This window comes from Geotrypetes seraphini, chromosome 6, assembly GCF_902459505.1.
Source record: "Geotrypetes seraphini chromosome 6, aGeoSer1.1, whole genome shotgun sequence".
NCBI classification, from domain to species: Eukaryota; Metazoa; Chordata; class Amphibia; order Gymnophiona; family Dermophiidae; genus Geotrypetes; species Geotrypetes seraphini.
In genome coordinates, this window is record NC_047089.1 from 59,221,847 (window position 1) to 59,235,838 (window position 13,992).

Sequence of the window (13,992 nt, forward strand, 5' to 3'; positions counted from 1 at the left end):
CTGGCCTGGTGGTCCCCCAGGACAGGGTTGGGAACCACTGATCTAGTGATCCAGGAGGCTTCTTTCTCAATATATTTAAAGTGTTTGTTTTTAAATTAAAGTTTTATATATTACTTGCCTGTGTTTATGCACTTTCTAGTATGTGGTTTTTGTGGGTGGAAACTTTTTTTTCCAAGTTTTATCTGCTTTCCATTTGTCCATTTCCTCTTATTTTTTACCTTCTTGTGTAGAAGAACATGCAAACTGCTATACTAGTGGCTCCTTTTACTAAGCCGCGTTAGGGCTTTTCCTATTGTAATAAATTTTACGTTACGCTGGTTCCAGTCGTAATTATTTTAGCAAAGTTTTGTATTATTCACCATTATCATTTATGGCTATTGTAAACATAATGTAAATAAGTCATCGTATGTCTTTAAATTCAAATATTTTGTGTTCCTGGCTCTTTATTAGTCCATACAGACTGTTTATCCACGATGGCAATGATATTTTTGGAATGTCCTGTCATCCGCAACACACGATAGGAAAAGGTTAACATGCAGAAAAGCGCGCGCTACATTGCTGTGCGTGCTAGACTTTAACGCCAGCATTGAGCTGGCGTTAGTTCTAGAAGCATAGCGCGCGGTAATTTCCTGCATGCGCTAAAAACGCTAGCACACCTTAGTAAAAGGAGCCCTAAGTTTATACCCAGTTCCCCTCATATCTAACCACAAAGCTCTGACATACGAGGGGGTGCTGAAAGTTTTCAGCCCAATCAAGAAGAGAATGACGTGGATATAGTTCAAATTGATGATCTTGAAACAATGTCAAAACATAGAATTTAATTTCTGCAAATTGGCACTCTTTTCAGCTACAGTGACAAAATAACATTCAGAATTTAGGAAGCTGGTTGGTTGGGCTGGGAACTTTTCAGCACTCTCTTGTATTGGTATTTGCATGAAGGCCTATGGCTCCCTTGTCACCCAAATCAGTCTGGATGGCAGCCACTAACTTGCTGCAGCAAACTAACCTGCCAGAGGAGGCTAAATGAGCACCTGCTTTTCTATTAGCTCTTAGATTTTTCTGTACCGTATTTCCCCATGTATAGGCTGCCACTTTGTATAGGCCGCAGGAAACGATGATTCTCGTTTTAAAACTCATAGATAAGATGCGGCGCTACTGGAGTCCCCTGTACCTTTTAAACTAGCTGCCTGCTGCCTCCTCCAATGTCACGGCCAGCAGGGCAGGAGCGATCTTTTCAGCATCCAGTCTGGCCCCGCGTCGCTTCCTCTGCCTACCATCAGTTCTCACGGACCTTGTGAGAACTGACGGTAGGCATTGAAGAAGCAACGTGAGACCAGGCTGGATGCCGAAAAGATCGCTCCTGCTCTGCTGGCCGCAACATTGGAGGAGGCAGCGAGGGAGCTAGTTAAAAGATACGGGGGACTCCAGTAGCGCCGCATCTTATCTAATGGGGTGACTTATCTATGATGTCTGTAGATAGGCCGCCCCATATAGGGAAGTCGCACCCACTACACAGGTTTGGGAGGTATTATAAAATGAGGAAGAAAAGGAAAATCTGATCAAGTATTCTTGCAAAATTGCACATCAGCTAATTAAGGAGTAACTAATGGCCTCTTTTACAAAGCCGCACAGCAACAGCCCCGAAGCCCTTTAAATCTCTATGGGCTTCGGGGCCATTAGCACAGCGCAGCTGCTAGCATGTTATCCCAGGACAAGCAGGCAGCATATTCTTTACGCATGGGTGACGTCACCGACGGAGCCCCCGGTACGGACCTTTTTAACTAGAAAGTTCTAGTTGGCCGCACCGCGCGTGCCTTCCCGCCCGACGGAGGAGTGCGTGGTCCCCAGTTTCTTCGTTTCCGCGGAGCGAAGAAGACGCGTGTTTTTTCAACGGCCGTTGAAACTACCTTTTTTGCCTTCCCGCTCGCAAATTTTCTTGTTGTTTTACTTTTCTTACCTTCGGGTTCCCTTTTATTTTCTTTAAAAAAAAAAAAAAAAAATTAAATTAATTTTTACTTTCTTTTTTCGAACTAGCCCCGGCGGGGCCTGTGGCCTCCGGGTTTGATTTTGCGGAGGCCGTATTCCCATTCATGCCCCCGCAGACAGGTTTTAAGAAGTGCCAGCGGTGTGCACGCCCGATCTCCCTCACTGACCCACACAATTGGTGCTTGCAGTGTTTGGGTCCTGAGCATCGGGCGGACTCCTGCACCCGCTGTGCCACTCTTAAAAAGCGAACACTTAAGAATCGCCAGATTCAGCAGAACATCCTATTCGGCACCGGGTCTGCGATGGAATCCTCTGCGTCAACAGCGGTACCGCCAAAATAGACACCCACCACTTCGACGACACCCGATCCGACATCGGCGCCGCTGGCGCCAGGTAAGCCGGCTAAGAAGCCTTCCTCTTCCCTCGAGCGCCCGCCAGCCACAGTGGCGGCACCGACCATACCGGCTTCACGCCGGCCCCGGAAACGCTCCACCCCGATCTCGGTGAGTGCCTCGTCATCGGCCTCCTCATCGCCGGGGCGTCGAGCGGCACCTATGGAACCGAAACAAAAGAAAGCGGTTCCGGTGCCACCCCTGGATGACCGCATCGCGGCCATCCTCCAAACACAATTACAGGAACAGCTGCAGCATCAACTTCAGCACCTGTTACCCACTATCCTGGCACCGCTCCTTTCGGTACCAGACCGGCCCGAGCCCCGCGCCGAACAACCAGTATCCACCCCATCGGTGCCACTTAATATGTCCATGCCGATTCTCTCGGCTGAACAACTCCGTGCCCATCCTGTAGTTCACTCACATACCACTACAGATCCGCCTCGGGACCGGGCGGGGCACCGTTCTTCCCGAGACCGGGACCGACACCGATCTTCCTCTCCCGGTACCGTTTCGGTGCGCTCGGGCAAGTCTCTATCTAAGACCCACCATACCGAGCCTTCCACCCCGGTTTCTCGGCATGCGCACCCGGAGGTCCGGGACCCGGACTTATGGGAAGAATCCCCCCCCGGTACCGAGGAGGATGTCTCCTCATCGGACGAGGAACCCTCAGCGCCTGATACCACTTCCAAACCTGAGCAATCCTCGTTCTCCAAGTTCCTCAGGGAGATGTCAGCGGCTTTGTCTCTCCCTCTTGAGTCAGACTCCAAAAAATCCCAAGCCTTTCTGGAGGCCCTGGATTTTGAACAACCACCTAAGGAGTTCCTCAAGTTACCCGTGCATGACATACTATGGGAAACCTTTTATAAAAACTGGGAGAACCCTCTTAAGGTCCCCGGGGCCCCCCGCAAGTTAGATAACCTTTACCGAGTTATCCCGATCCTGGGGTTTGATAAACCTCAATTGCCCCATGAGTCTCTCCTTGTTGAGTCCACCTTGAAGAAAACTCAGGGCTCCAGTGTTTATGCCTCCACCCCTCCTGGCAGGGAGGGCAAAACTATGGACAAGTTTGGCAAGAGGCTCTACCAGAATGCCATGCTGGCCAACAGGGCGAACAATTACACATTCCACTTTTCATTTTACATGAAACACCTGGTTCAACAGCTGTCCGCCCTTCAAAAATATCTTCCAGAGAGGAAGATTCCATTTTTCCAGCAACAAATTTCCAGTCTTCTTCAACTGAGGAAATTTATGGTCCGCTCTATCTACGATTCCTTTGAGCTGACCTCTCGTGCCTCTGCCATTGCTGTCGCCATGCGCCGCCTGGCTTGGCTGAGAGTATCAGATTTGGACATCAACCACCAAGACCGTCTAGCCAACGCTCCCTGTCTTGGGGATGAACTTTTTGGGGAGTCCCTGGATTCCACCACCCAGAAACTCTCGGCCCATGAGACCAGATGGGACACCCTGGTTAAACCCAAGAAAAAGGCTCCACCTGCTCGACCTTACAGGCCACAGTCCTCATATCAACGCAGGTTCTCAGCCAGACCGCTCAATCCGCCTTCGCAACAACCTAGGCGGCCGCGCCAGCAACAACACCACACCCAGGCTCGTTCTCAGTCCAACCAACCTGCCAAGCCTCTTCCACCTTCCAAACCCTCTCAGCCCTTTTGACTCTTCTCTCCAGGGCAAAGCCAGTCTCCCGCCTTCATTGCCTCTTCCTCAACCAATCGGAGGCCGTCTCCACATCTTCCTCAGCCGTTGGGAGGTCATCACATCGGACCAGTGGGTCCTCAACATCATCCGCCACGGCTACTCTCTCAACTTCCAGACTCTTCCACCAGACAATCCTCCCGTAGAGTCTGCTTCTCACTCCTCCCAAACCCCCCTCCTCCTGAGGGAGGTCCAATCCCTCCTTCTTAATGCCATCGAAGAGGTGCCTCCGGACCAAAGGGGTCAGGGATTCTACTCCCGCTACTTCCTGGTTCCCAAGAAGACAGGAGACCTCCGTCCCATTCTCGATCTCAGGGACCTCAACAAGTGTCTAGTCAAGGAGAAGTTCAGAATGCTCTCCCTTGCCACGCTTTACCCTCGTCTCTCTCAGCACGACTGGCTATGTTCCCTGGACCTCAAAGAGGCCTACACTCACATCCCAATCAATCCGACGTCACGTCGCTACCTACGATTTCAGGTACAGCACTGTCACTATCAGTACAAAGTGCTACCTTTTGGCCTCGCTTCATCGCCCAGGGTGTTCACCAAGTGCCTTATTGTGGTGGCGGCCTTCCTCAGGTCTCACAACCTCCAGGTGTTCCCCTACTGGGACGATTGGTTGGTGAAAGCACCTACGTCTCCACTTGTGCTACAAGCCACTCATCACACCATCTCTCTCCTCCATCTCCTGGGGTTCGAGATCAACTACCCCAAGTCGCATCTACTTCCCACACAGCGACTTCAGTTCATTGGAGCAGTTCTCGACACCACACTAATGAGGGCGTTTCTCCCCTCCGACCGTCAACGGACCCTGCTCCACCTCTGCCGTCAGGTGCTCCTTCATCACTCCATTCCTGCCCGAAAGATGATGGTCCTCCTGGGCCACATGGCCTCGACGGTCCATGTGCTTCCTCTGGCGCGACTCCACCTCAGGACACCTCAATGGACTCTTGCCAACCAATGGTCACAGACCACGGATCTTCTTTCTCATCCCATCTCTGTGACACCGTCTCTTCAGCAATCTCTTCAATGGTGGTTGAACTCCTCAAATCTTTCCAGGGGTCTACTTTTTCATCTACCCCCCCACTCCATGATCATAACCACGGATGCCTCCCCCTATGCGTGGGGAGCTCACCTGGGAGATCTACGCACCCAGGGACTCTGGACCCCGCAGGAGTGTCAACATCACATCAATTTCCTAGAACTCAGAGCCATGTTCTATGCTCTCAAGGCCTTCCAGCACCTTCTCTGCCCTCAGGTTCTTCTCCTGTGCACAGACAATCAAGTCGCCATGTACTACATAAACAAGCAAGGCGGCACCGGATCTCGCCTCCTTTGTCAGGAGGCTCTCAGCATCTGGACTTGGGCCACGGCCCGCAATCTCTTCCTCAAGGCTGTCTATATCCAGGGCGAACAGAACTCCCTGGCCGACAATCTCAACCGCAGCCTTCAACCTCACGAGTGGACTCTGGACCCTTCCACACTCCACTCCATCTTTGCTCGCTGAGGCACTCTGCAAGTGGACCTCTTTGCAGCACCTCACAACCATCAGCTGCCCCAGTTCTGTTCCAGACTCTTCTCTCCTCATCGTCTGACCCCAGATGCATTCCTGCTCGACTGGAGGGATCGGTTCCTCTATGCCTTTCCTCCACTTCCTCTGATGTTGCGGACGTTATCCAAACTCCGCAGGGACAGGGCCACCATGATTCTCATCGCTCCTCGGTGGCCTCGCCAACACTGGTTCTCCCTCCTGCTTCAGCTCAGCTCCAGGGAGCCCATTCCTCTTCCGGTGTTTCCTACTCTACTTACGCAACAACGTCAGTCTCTACTGCATCCCAATCTGTCTTCGCTCCACCTGACAGCTTGGTTTCTCTCGGGCTGACCTCTCCAGAGAATCTGTCTCAGCCTGTCCGTCTCATTTTGGACGCCTCCAAGAAACCGGCCACCCTCCAATGTTACCATTAGAAGTGGACCCGGTTCTCCTCTTGGTGTCTACGGCGTCATCACGATCCCACCTCTTTAGCGGTGGAAACTGTACTGGACTATTTGCTCTCTCTATCCAATGCTGGCCTCAAATCTACCTCAATCAGAGTCCACCTCAGTGCCATCACTGCGTTTCATGAGCCTATCCTCAGAAAACCTCTCACGGCTCATCCACTGGTTTCCCGGTTCATGAGAGGCCTCTTCAATGTCAAACCGCCTCTGAAGCCTCCTCCTGTCGTCTGGGACCTGAATGTGGTTTTATCAGCCCTCATGAAACCCCCCTTTGAGCCTCTTGCCACAACTTCGCTCAAACTTCTCACATGGAAGGTGCTTTTCCTCATTGCCATCACCTCTGCCAGGAGGGTTAGTGAGATGCATGCACTGGTCACCGATCCACCGTTCACTGTTTTTCACCATGACAAGGTGGTTCTGCGTACCCACCCTAAGTTCCTTCCCAAAGTGGTCTCGGCTTTTCACCTCAACCAGTCCATTGTGTTGCCTGTCTTTTTCCCGAAACCTCATTCACATCCTGGGGAACAGGAGTTGCACGCTCTGGATTGCAAGCGTGCCGTTGCCTACTATCTTGATCGTACAAGGGCTCACCGCTTGTCCCCTCAGCTCTTCCTGACCTTCGATCCTAACCGTCTAGGTCGCCATGTCTCTAAACGGACGCTGTCCAACTGGCTTCCGGCCTGCATCGCGTTCTGTTATGCTCGGGCCGGTCTGTCACTGGAAGGTGCTGTCACGGCCCACAGGGTTAGAGCTATGGCTGCTTCTGTTGCTTTCCTCCGTTCCACACCCATTGAGGAAATCTGCAAGGCTGCCACCTGGTCCTCAGTTCACACGTTCACTACTCACTACTGCCTGGATGCATTCTCCAGACGGGATGGGCACTTCGGCCAATCTGTACTATAGAATTTATTTTCCTAATGGCCAACCATCCCTCCTCCCTCTCTGTTAGCTTGGAGGTCACCCATGCGTAAAGAATATGCTGCCTGCTTGTCCTGGGATAAAGCACAGTTACTTACCGTAACAGGTGTTATCCAGGGACAGCAGGCAGATATTCTTACGTCCCACCTTCCTCCCCGGGTTGGCTTCTTAGCTGGCTTATCTTAACTGGGGACCACGCACTCCTCCGTCGGGCGGGAAGGCACTCGCGCACGCGCGGTGCGGCCAACTAGAACTTTCTAGTTAAAAAGGTCCGTACCGGGGGCTCCGTCGGTGACGTCACCCATGCGTAAAGAATATCTGCCTGCTGTCCCTGGATAACACCTGTTACGGTAAGTAACTGTGCTGCTTTGTAAAAGAGGCCGTAAATACTATTCCTGCCTGTATAATCTGGTTAAGAGGAGATCTAACATGGAAATTTGTACAGCCATTTCTCATTGGGCCTCCACACGGGGCAGGAGCGAAAAAAAATCACTCCTTCACTGCTTGACCACCAGGGTTTTGTGTTTTTTCTTTTAGTTCAATCTTTATTAAATTTTTACATTCTCCAGAGAAGTGCAATGCACAAATATATTATAAACATATACAAGAAAATTCTTAACAGAAACATACCATCTATCCATCCCACTCTCCCTAACCCAAACCCCCACCCTATCCCCTATTTGTCTGGCCCATTCTCGAAAAGTACATCCAAGGGTATTGTTTATCCAGACCGCCAGTATGTCTATCTTTATACCACATTCTCGATCAAAATTTCATCCAAGTCCCAAACGCCCAGAACAAGACCATTTGGGAGGGACCAGCATAGTGATAGACTAGCCACCCAGACATGGCAACAGAGCAGTGGGGCACCTTAGAGGGCACTGCTGTGAATGTCACAAAAAGGGTGCCACATAAATATCTCACCAGAACTCCCTTATAGGTTATGCTGAGTAGAGGTCGGAACGGAGATTGCGGGAATCCCGCGGGGTTCCCACGGGAATCCCTCAACCCACAGGACTCCCACGGGGACCCCTCTCTAGCCAACGGGACTCCCACGGGGATGGAAGGCTTTGGAAGCAGGGTTCGTCCATATAATATAATGGACACGTCAGCCTTAGTAAAAGAGGGGGTTTATAAGTTAATTACCTGAACAGAAAACAAAAAAAGGGTTCCACAAAGAGATTCCACAAGCAAAACAGCAGCGCAAACACAAAGGAAACTGGAATTGATGATCCTGTCAGAAGTAATTGCTGCTTTTTATGCGACGGAGAGGATCCTGATGGGGATGGGTGGGGACGGAGAGGATCCTGGCGGGGACGGGTGAGATTTCTGTCCCCATGCAACTCTAATGCTGAGCCCCCTCAAAACCCACTTGTCTACAACCCCAATAGCCCTTATGGCTGCAGGTGGCACCTATATGGCAATACAGTAGGGTGTTGGGGGGGTTTTCTTGTTTGTTTGGTTTTTTTTTTAGGGGGGGGGGGGGGAGTTGGTGGCCACAGATGTTACACCATAAATGTAGTGGTTAGAGTGGCTTATGGGCCTGTGTCCTCCTCTCTGTGGTTCACTAGCCCATCCCCCAGGCTATTTAAGAGACTTGTCTGCAGCTCTACTAGGCATTCCTATACTAGGTATTGATGTTCTGGAGACAGGTATGTACTTTTTCTGATCTTTGCAGGGATGAGGGGGGTCAGTGAACATGGGAGTGTGTTAGGGTCTTTACTTTGTCTGCAGTTGTTATTTACTCACTTTGAATACCTTTTGGGCACTTATACCTGTTTTTACATCATTTAAGTCACAACGTATAAGTTCAGTCCAGGAAGTCTCGTAAAACCTTCAATTATCCCTGCAGGATGACTAAGTCTAGGTCATCCCACATCCTGCCTTAATCACACCTCCAGATATGCCTCTTTTAGCTCAGGGCGCACAGTGGCATTCAAGAGGCCTAAAAAGTCCCTGGATATGTCCAAAAAATAGGTTTGATTATTGGCACTTTGATGACCTGTCTTATAGGTTGTCTAAATGCCAACTTGGGGGTGGGTTTTTAGATGTGTTTTTAAGTTTCGATTATGAGCCCCAGAGCGCATATGTTACATGGACTTACCATGGAAAAACTGAAGGCAGGAGTTTTCGATGGGCCACAAATCAGACAACTTATAAATGACCCATATTTCATAGCATCAATGAATGAAATTGAATCATGTGCCTAGTCTTTGTTCTTGTTGTGAAAAATTTCTTAGCAACAAGAAGGCAAACAACTACACACAATTAGTAGAAGATATGCTCTTTCATTTCAACAGGCTTGGCTGTAACATGAGTATTAAAGTCCATTATTTGCACAGTCACTTAGATCGCTTTCCAGAGAACCTTTGTGCCTTAAGTGAAGAGCAAGGTGAAAGATTTCACCAAGACATAAAAACAATGGAAGCCAGATACCTAGGAAGAAAGGATGCACACATGATGGGAGACTTGTTGAAATCTTATATGGGATTGTCCTGGCAGATCCCACTCTTGGAAGTCTTACAAAAGAAACTTCTGTGTCGAATAACTGGAAAGTTTATATCATAAACGTGTGCTTTTGGTATGAAATAAGTAGATTTTCATGTACACTTTTAATATGTTTCATGCTTAAAAGATATTTAAACACTACGTTCAAATATTCTGATTTTTTTAATGGTCAAGCAGAGCGTGGTATATGGTACATGTTCTATATCTAAAAAATGAGCTGAGAGGAGAAAAACTGCCATTTTTGGAATCAGCAGGTCAAATATACCCAGAAACAGGTCTAACATTTGAGGCACCAAAATGAGTGTTGGCTAGTGTAATAAGGTGATTTTAACATGTCAGATGTTGATTGGGGTATCCTTGTGGGGTCTTGTAGAAGTAGGGAGATCCTAGATTCTCTACAACGAGAACTGTTCCAGCAGTTGATAATGGAACCCACTTGGGATGGGATCATACTGGACTTAATACTTACAAACGGGGAACATGTTAGTGGGTGATCATCTGGCATCCATTGATCACCGCATGGTGTGGTTTAATATTAAGACAGGTGTAGAGAGGGCTCAAGTTTCCAAGTTTATTAAAAAATGCCAATCATACATTCTAAGCGTTTAACAGTTAAAAAATTAAAATGGGGGACAATTAACTGATTTATTAATGACACGACAGTACTTAACATGGAAACAACGGGATGGTAGGGAGAAATTCAATTTTTAAAGAAAAGAGAACAACTAAGTTTAAAACCAATAAACAGCATTTGGCATGGAAGGACACTAAGATCATTTAACATTCATAAGCGTCTTTAAATAAGAAGCTTTTAAGACCACCTTTAAATTTATCAAGATTTTCTCAGACCTTAAATGTGGTGGTAACGAATTCCATATTGTAGGTGCTATTGTGGCGAATGAGGTTGCCCTGCATGTACTGACAATTTTTAAGGATGGGACATAAAGAAGGTGCTGAGAGGCAGATCATAAAGTTCTTGGAGGATCATGAGGAATGAGGAGCTTATGAATAAAAGAAGGTTCCTTGGAGTCCATAGAGATTAAGGCAATTTTGTAAGTAATGCGATGATGGATTGGCAACCAGTGTGCACCTTTCAGCAAGGGAGTGACGTCAAATTTTTTCTTGTTGGTTATAATTTTTATGGCCGTGTTTTGTATTAGTTGTAAGCATCTGATGTCTTTTTGACAGACACCTTTGAGTAGAGAATTGCAATAGTCAAGTTTGGAAATTATGAGTGAATGAATTAAAATGTTAAGAGATTGTGGATCAAGAATGTTAGCTAAAGATCTGACCATTCTGAGTTTCCAAAAACAGTTTTTGACAACTGCGCTAATCTGAAGGTGATAAGAGAGTTTGTTGTCAATTATTACTCCGAGAATTTTGATTGAATTGACAGAGTTTATTAATGTGTCTTTGATGTTGATCGGGGATGCTAAGTGAATATTTTCTTCCCAAGGGAAGAGTAGACAATTAGTGTTGGAGATATTTAGTGAAAGCATGTTATCGCAAAGCCATTGGCTGATCTTATTAAGTTTTAAATTGACAAAGCTGATGTCATTGGGATTGGATGTGGCAATGGGATGGATAATCTGAATATCATCTGCATAAGCGTATGCGGGAAGACCAATGGATTGACATAAAGTGAGCAGGGGGGACAAATAGATATTGAAAAGAAGAGGGGAAGTATAGATCCCTGAGGGATGCCAAATTTATTTTTGAATACAGTTGCTGATGTGTTATTGAAAGATACTACAGAGGTACAGTTTGAAAAATAAGAAGAGAACCAGTCAACAATTTGTTCTGAAATTCCAACAGCAGCAAGTCTTTGGAGAACTAGTGAATGGTCTCTATGGTATCAAAAATGGCTGAGAGATATAATGAAACAAGAATGACAGATTTGTGTTGATTCAGACGCCGGCCCCGGAGTCTTCTCTCCACTGCAGCCTGCTCTAGCGGAAACAGGAAATTGTCATAAAGGGTGGGTCGCAGTGGAGAGAAGATGATGGGGCCGGTGGCAGGTTGGTGCTGCACTTTTACAATAAATTAAAGGTAGACTTGCAGCGGGTGGGGGGAAGGAGTAGATGTCGGCGAAGGAATGCGGCAGAGAGTGCTGATCAGCAGGCACACTGGTCGGTAGCAAGGTGCCTCTTCCACTGGAGTGCCCTAGAAATAAGGCCCCACCTGAAACATTTCAGATTCAGGGGAGAAGTAGAAGGTAGAGAGTGAGCATATAAGACTTGGGGGAGGGAGTGAGGGGAGAGAGAGATGTTGGACTCAAATGAAGGCAGGAGGGAGAGATGTGAGGAATAGAGTAAGGGAGGGAGAAAAAGATATCAGATTTGTTAGGGACAGGGAGAGATGGACTTGGGGACAGCAGAGGGGGTAGAAGGAGGATAGAGATAGAGGGCAGAAGTGGGACAATGAGAGATGGATTTGGAGGAGGATGGAGCAATAGAGGGAGATGGACAAAAGGGATAAATGGGGGTGGAGAGGGCAAAATAGGGAGGGGGAGAGATTTGATGGAGAGGGCAAGATGGGGAAGGAAAGATTCAGGGAGGCAGCAGAAGGGGGAGGGAGAGATGGACAACTTGGGGAGAGCAGAGGATGGAGAGGAGAGATGGACTGGGAAAGGTGGAGGGGATATGTATTGGGGGCTGGGAGAGATGAAAGATGTCAGACTTAGGATGAGGGAGTAGAAGGGCAGAAAGGAGGGATGTTGGATTTGGAGAGAGAAAAAAAAAGAAGGAAATGCTGGGTTACAACAATGGAGTAAGCAGCATGGATGGGAGATGCTAGAAATGGTGAATCCATGTGAGAGTTATCAAGGACATGAGGAAGCAGAATAATGCGTATACAAGGGTAGAAATATGGTAATGGGAAGCAGATAAAAGGGAATAGGAGGATGAGAAATGTGAAAGCTAGGGGATGAAAGAAGGAGATCCTGTTTGTCTTGTCTTAAGATTGTAAGCTCTTTCAAGCAGGGACTGTCTTCTTTGTGATTTCTTACAGCGCTATACATCTGGTAGCGCTATAGAAATAATTAATAGTAATAGTAGAGATAGAAAGTTGTTTAGATAAAAAGTGAAAAGGTATAAAGAAATGTTCCCTCTAAGCTGCGTGGCTGCACACTTTGGTAGCAGACCGTGCAGCCAGCACACTAGTACCTCTGGCCACACTCTGCTGCTTCTGCCTGTGGCTTTGTGAAGAAAGAAATGCAGCTGGAAAGAAGGAGAAGGCCTACTTGGATATTTTAGAGCCAGCCAAAACACAGGTACATATTCTTAGAAGGGGGCATTAACTTGGGACACAGAAGGAGGGGAAGAGGGGTATATTGAGACACAAAAGGGAGCATGGACTTGGGAAAAAGGGAGGAGGGAGGGGGCATTAATTTGGAACACAGAAGGGAGAGAGGGGACACAAACTTGGGACAAAGGCTGGAAGGAAGGAGGAAGTGGACACTAACTTGGGACATGGGAGGGAGGGGATGTGAAATTGGGACATATGATGGAGGGGGAGGGGGCAAGATATACTGAGGTGGGGGAGGGAATAGAAAGGGAGAATTGTTGAGTATGGGTGTGAATGAGAGGGAAAGAGTTGGTGTACATGGGGAAAGGAGAATTGTTGGGCCTAGGGAGGGAGAGAATTGTTGGACATGATGATGGGAGAGGAGTGAGTTAGAGAGATGAGAGGAAGTTATGTTGGATGTGGTGGTGGAGAGGGAACAATGGGACAGATGGAAAGGGATACAAGAGGGAGGAATGTTGGACATGGTGGTGGAGTGAATAGAGGAGATGTGGCATGGAGCTGGAGAGGGGTGATGGAAGGATAAATGTTTGGCATGGGACTGGTGGGCAGGGGTGAAAGATGCTGCATACAGTCCGGGGGATAAGAGAGGGAGAAATGTTGGAGAGATTCACCCTTGATCCCTCTCTCTCTCTCTTCTCCCTACCTCCCTTTGCAGCAAGGGAGGGAATGAGAGAGAGATGGTGGACAGTAAGAGAGAGAGGGAGACGTTGCACATGGGGGTGGAAGAGAGGAAGAAATGCTGTGCGGGGTGGGGAGGGAAACAAGGGTGTGCTTTAATTTTGTTGTTACCATTATGTATTGTTAATAAATATTGTATGTATATGAAAAATGAATGGAAGAAATGGCATTTACTATTAGTATGGGTGTGGAGCTTTGGCAGGTCTAGAGCGGAGCTTCCCCCCCCAACATAAAAGCATTCCACTGCCTTATGTGAAAAAAACAAAGGATGGCATCCAGGTTTAACTTTAATTGAAAGTAATGGAAGTAAAATCTGGATGTCCCAATCCATCCTCCTTTTTCTGAAGCTACAGTATACGTATGGCTGCTGCAGAAAGCTGTAGGAACAGAGAGGCAGAAGGAACCCCACGATGATTTTTTGGCTGGTTGGCTGGCTCTCTGTGACTTTCAAGCCTCATTCTCGGGTTCCAAGAGCTTCTTTTGTTCTATTCAAGCC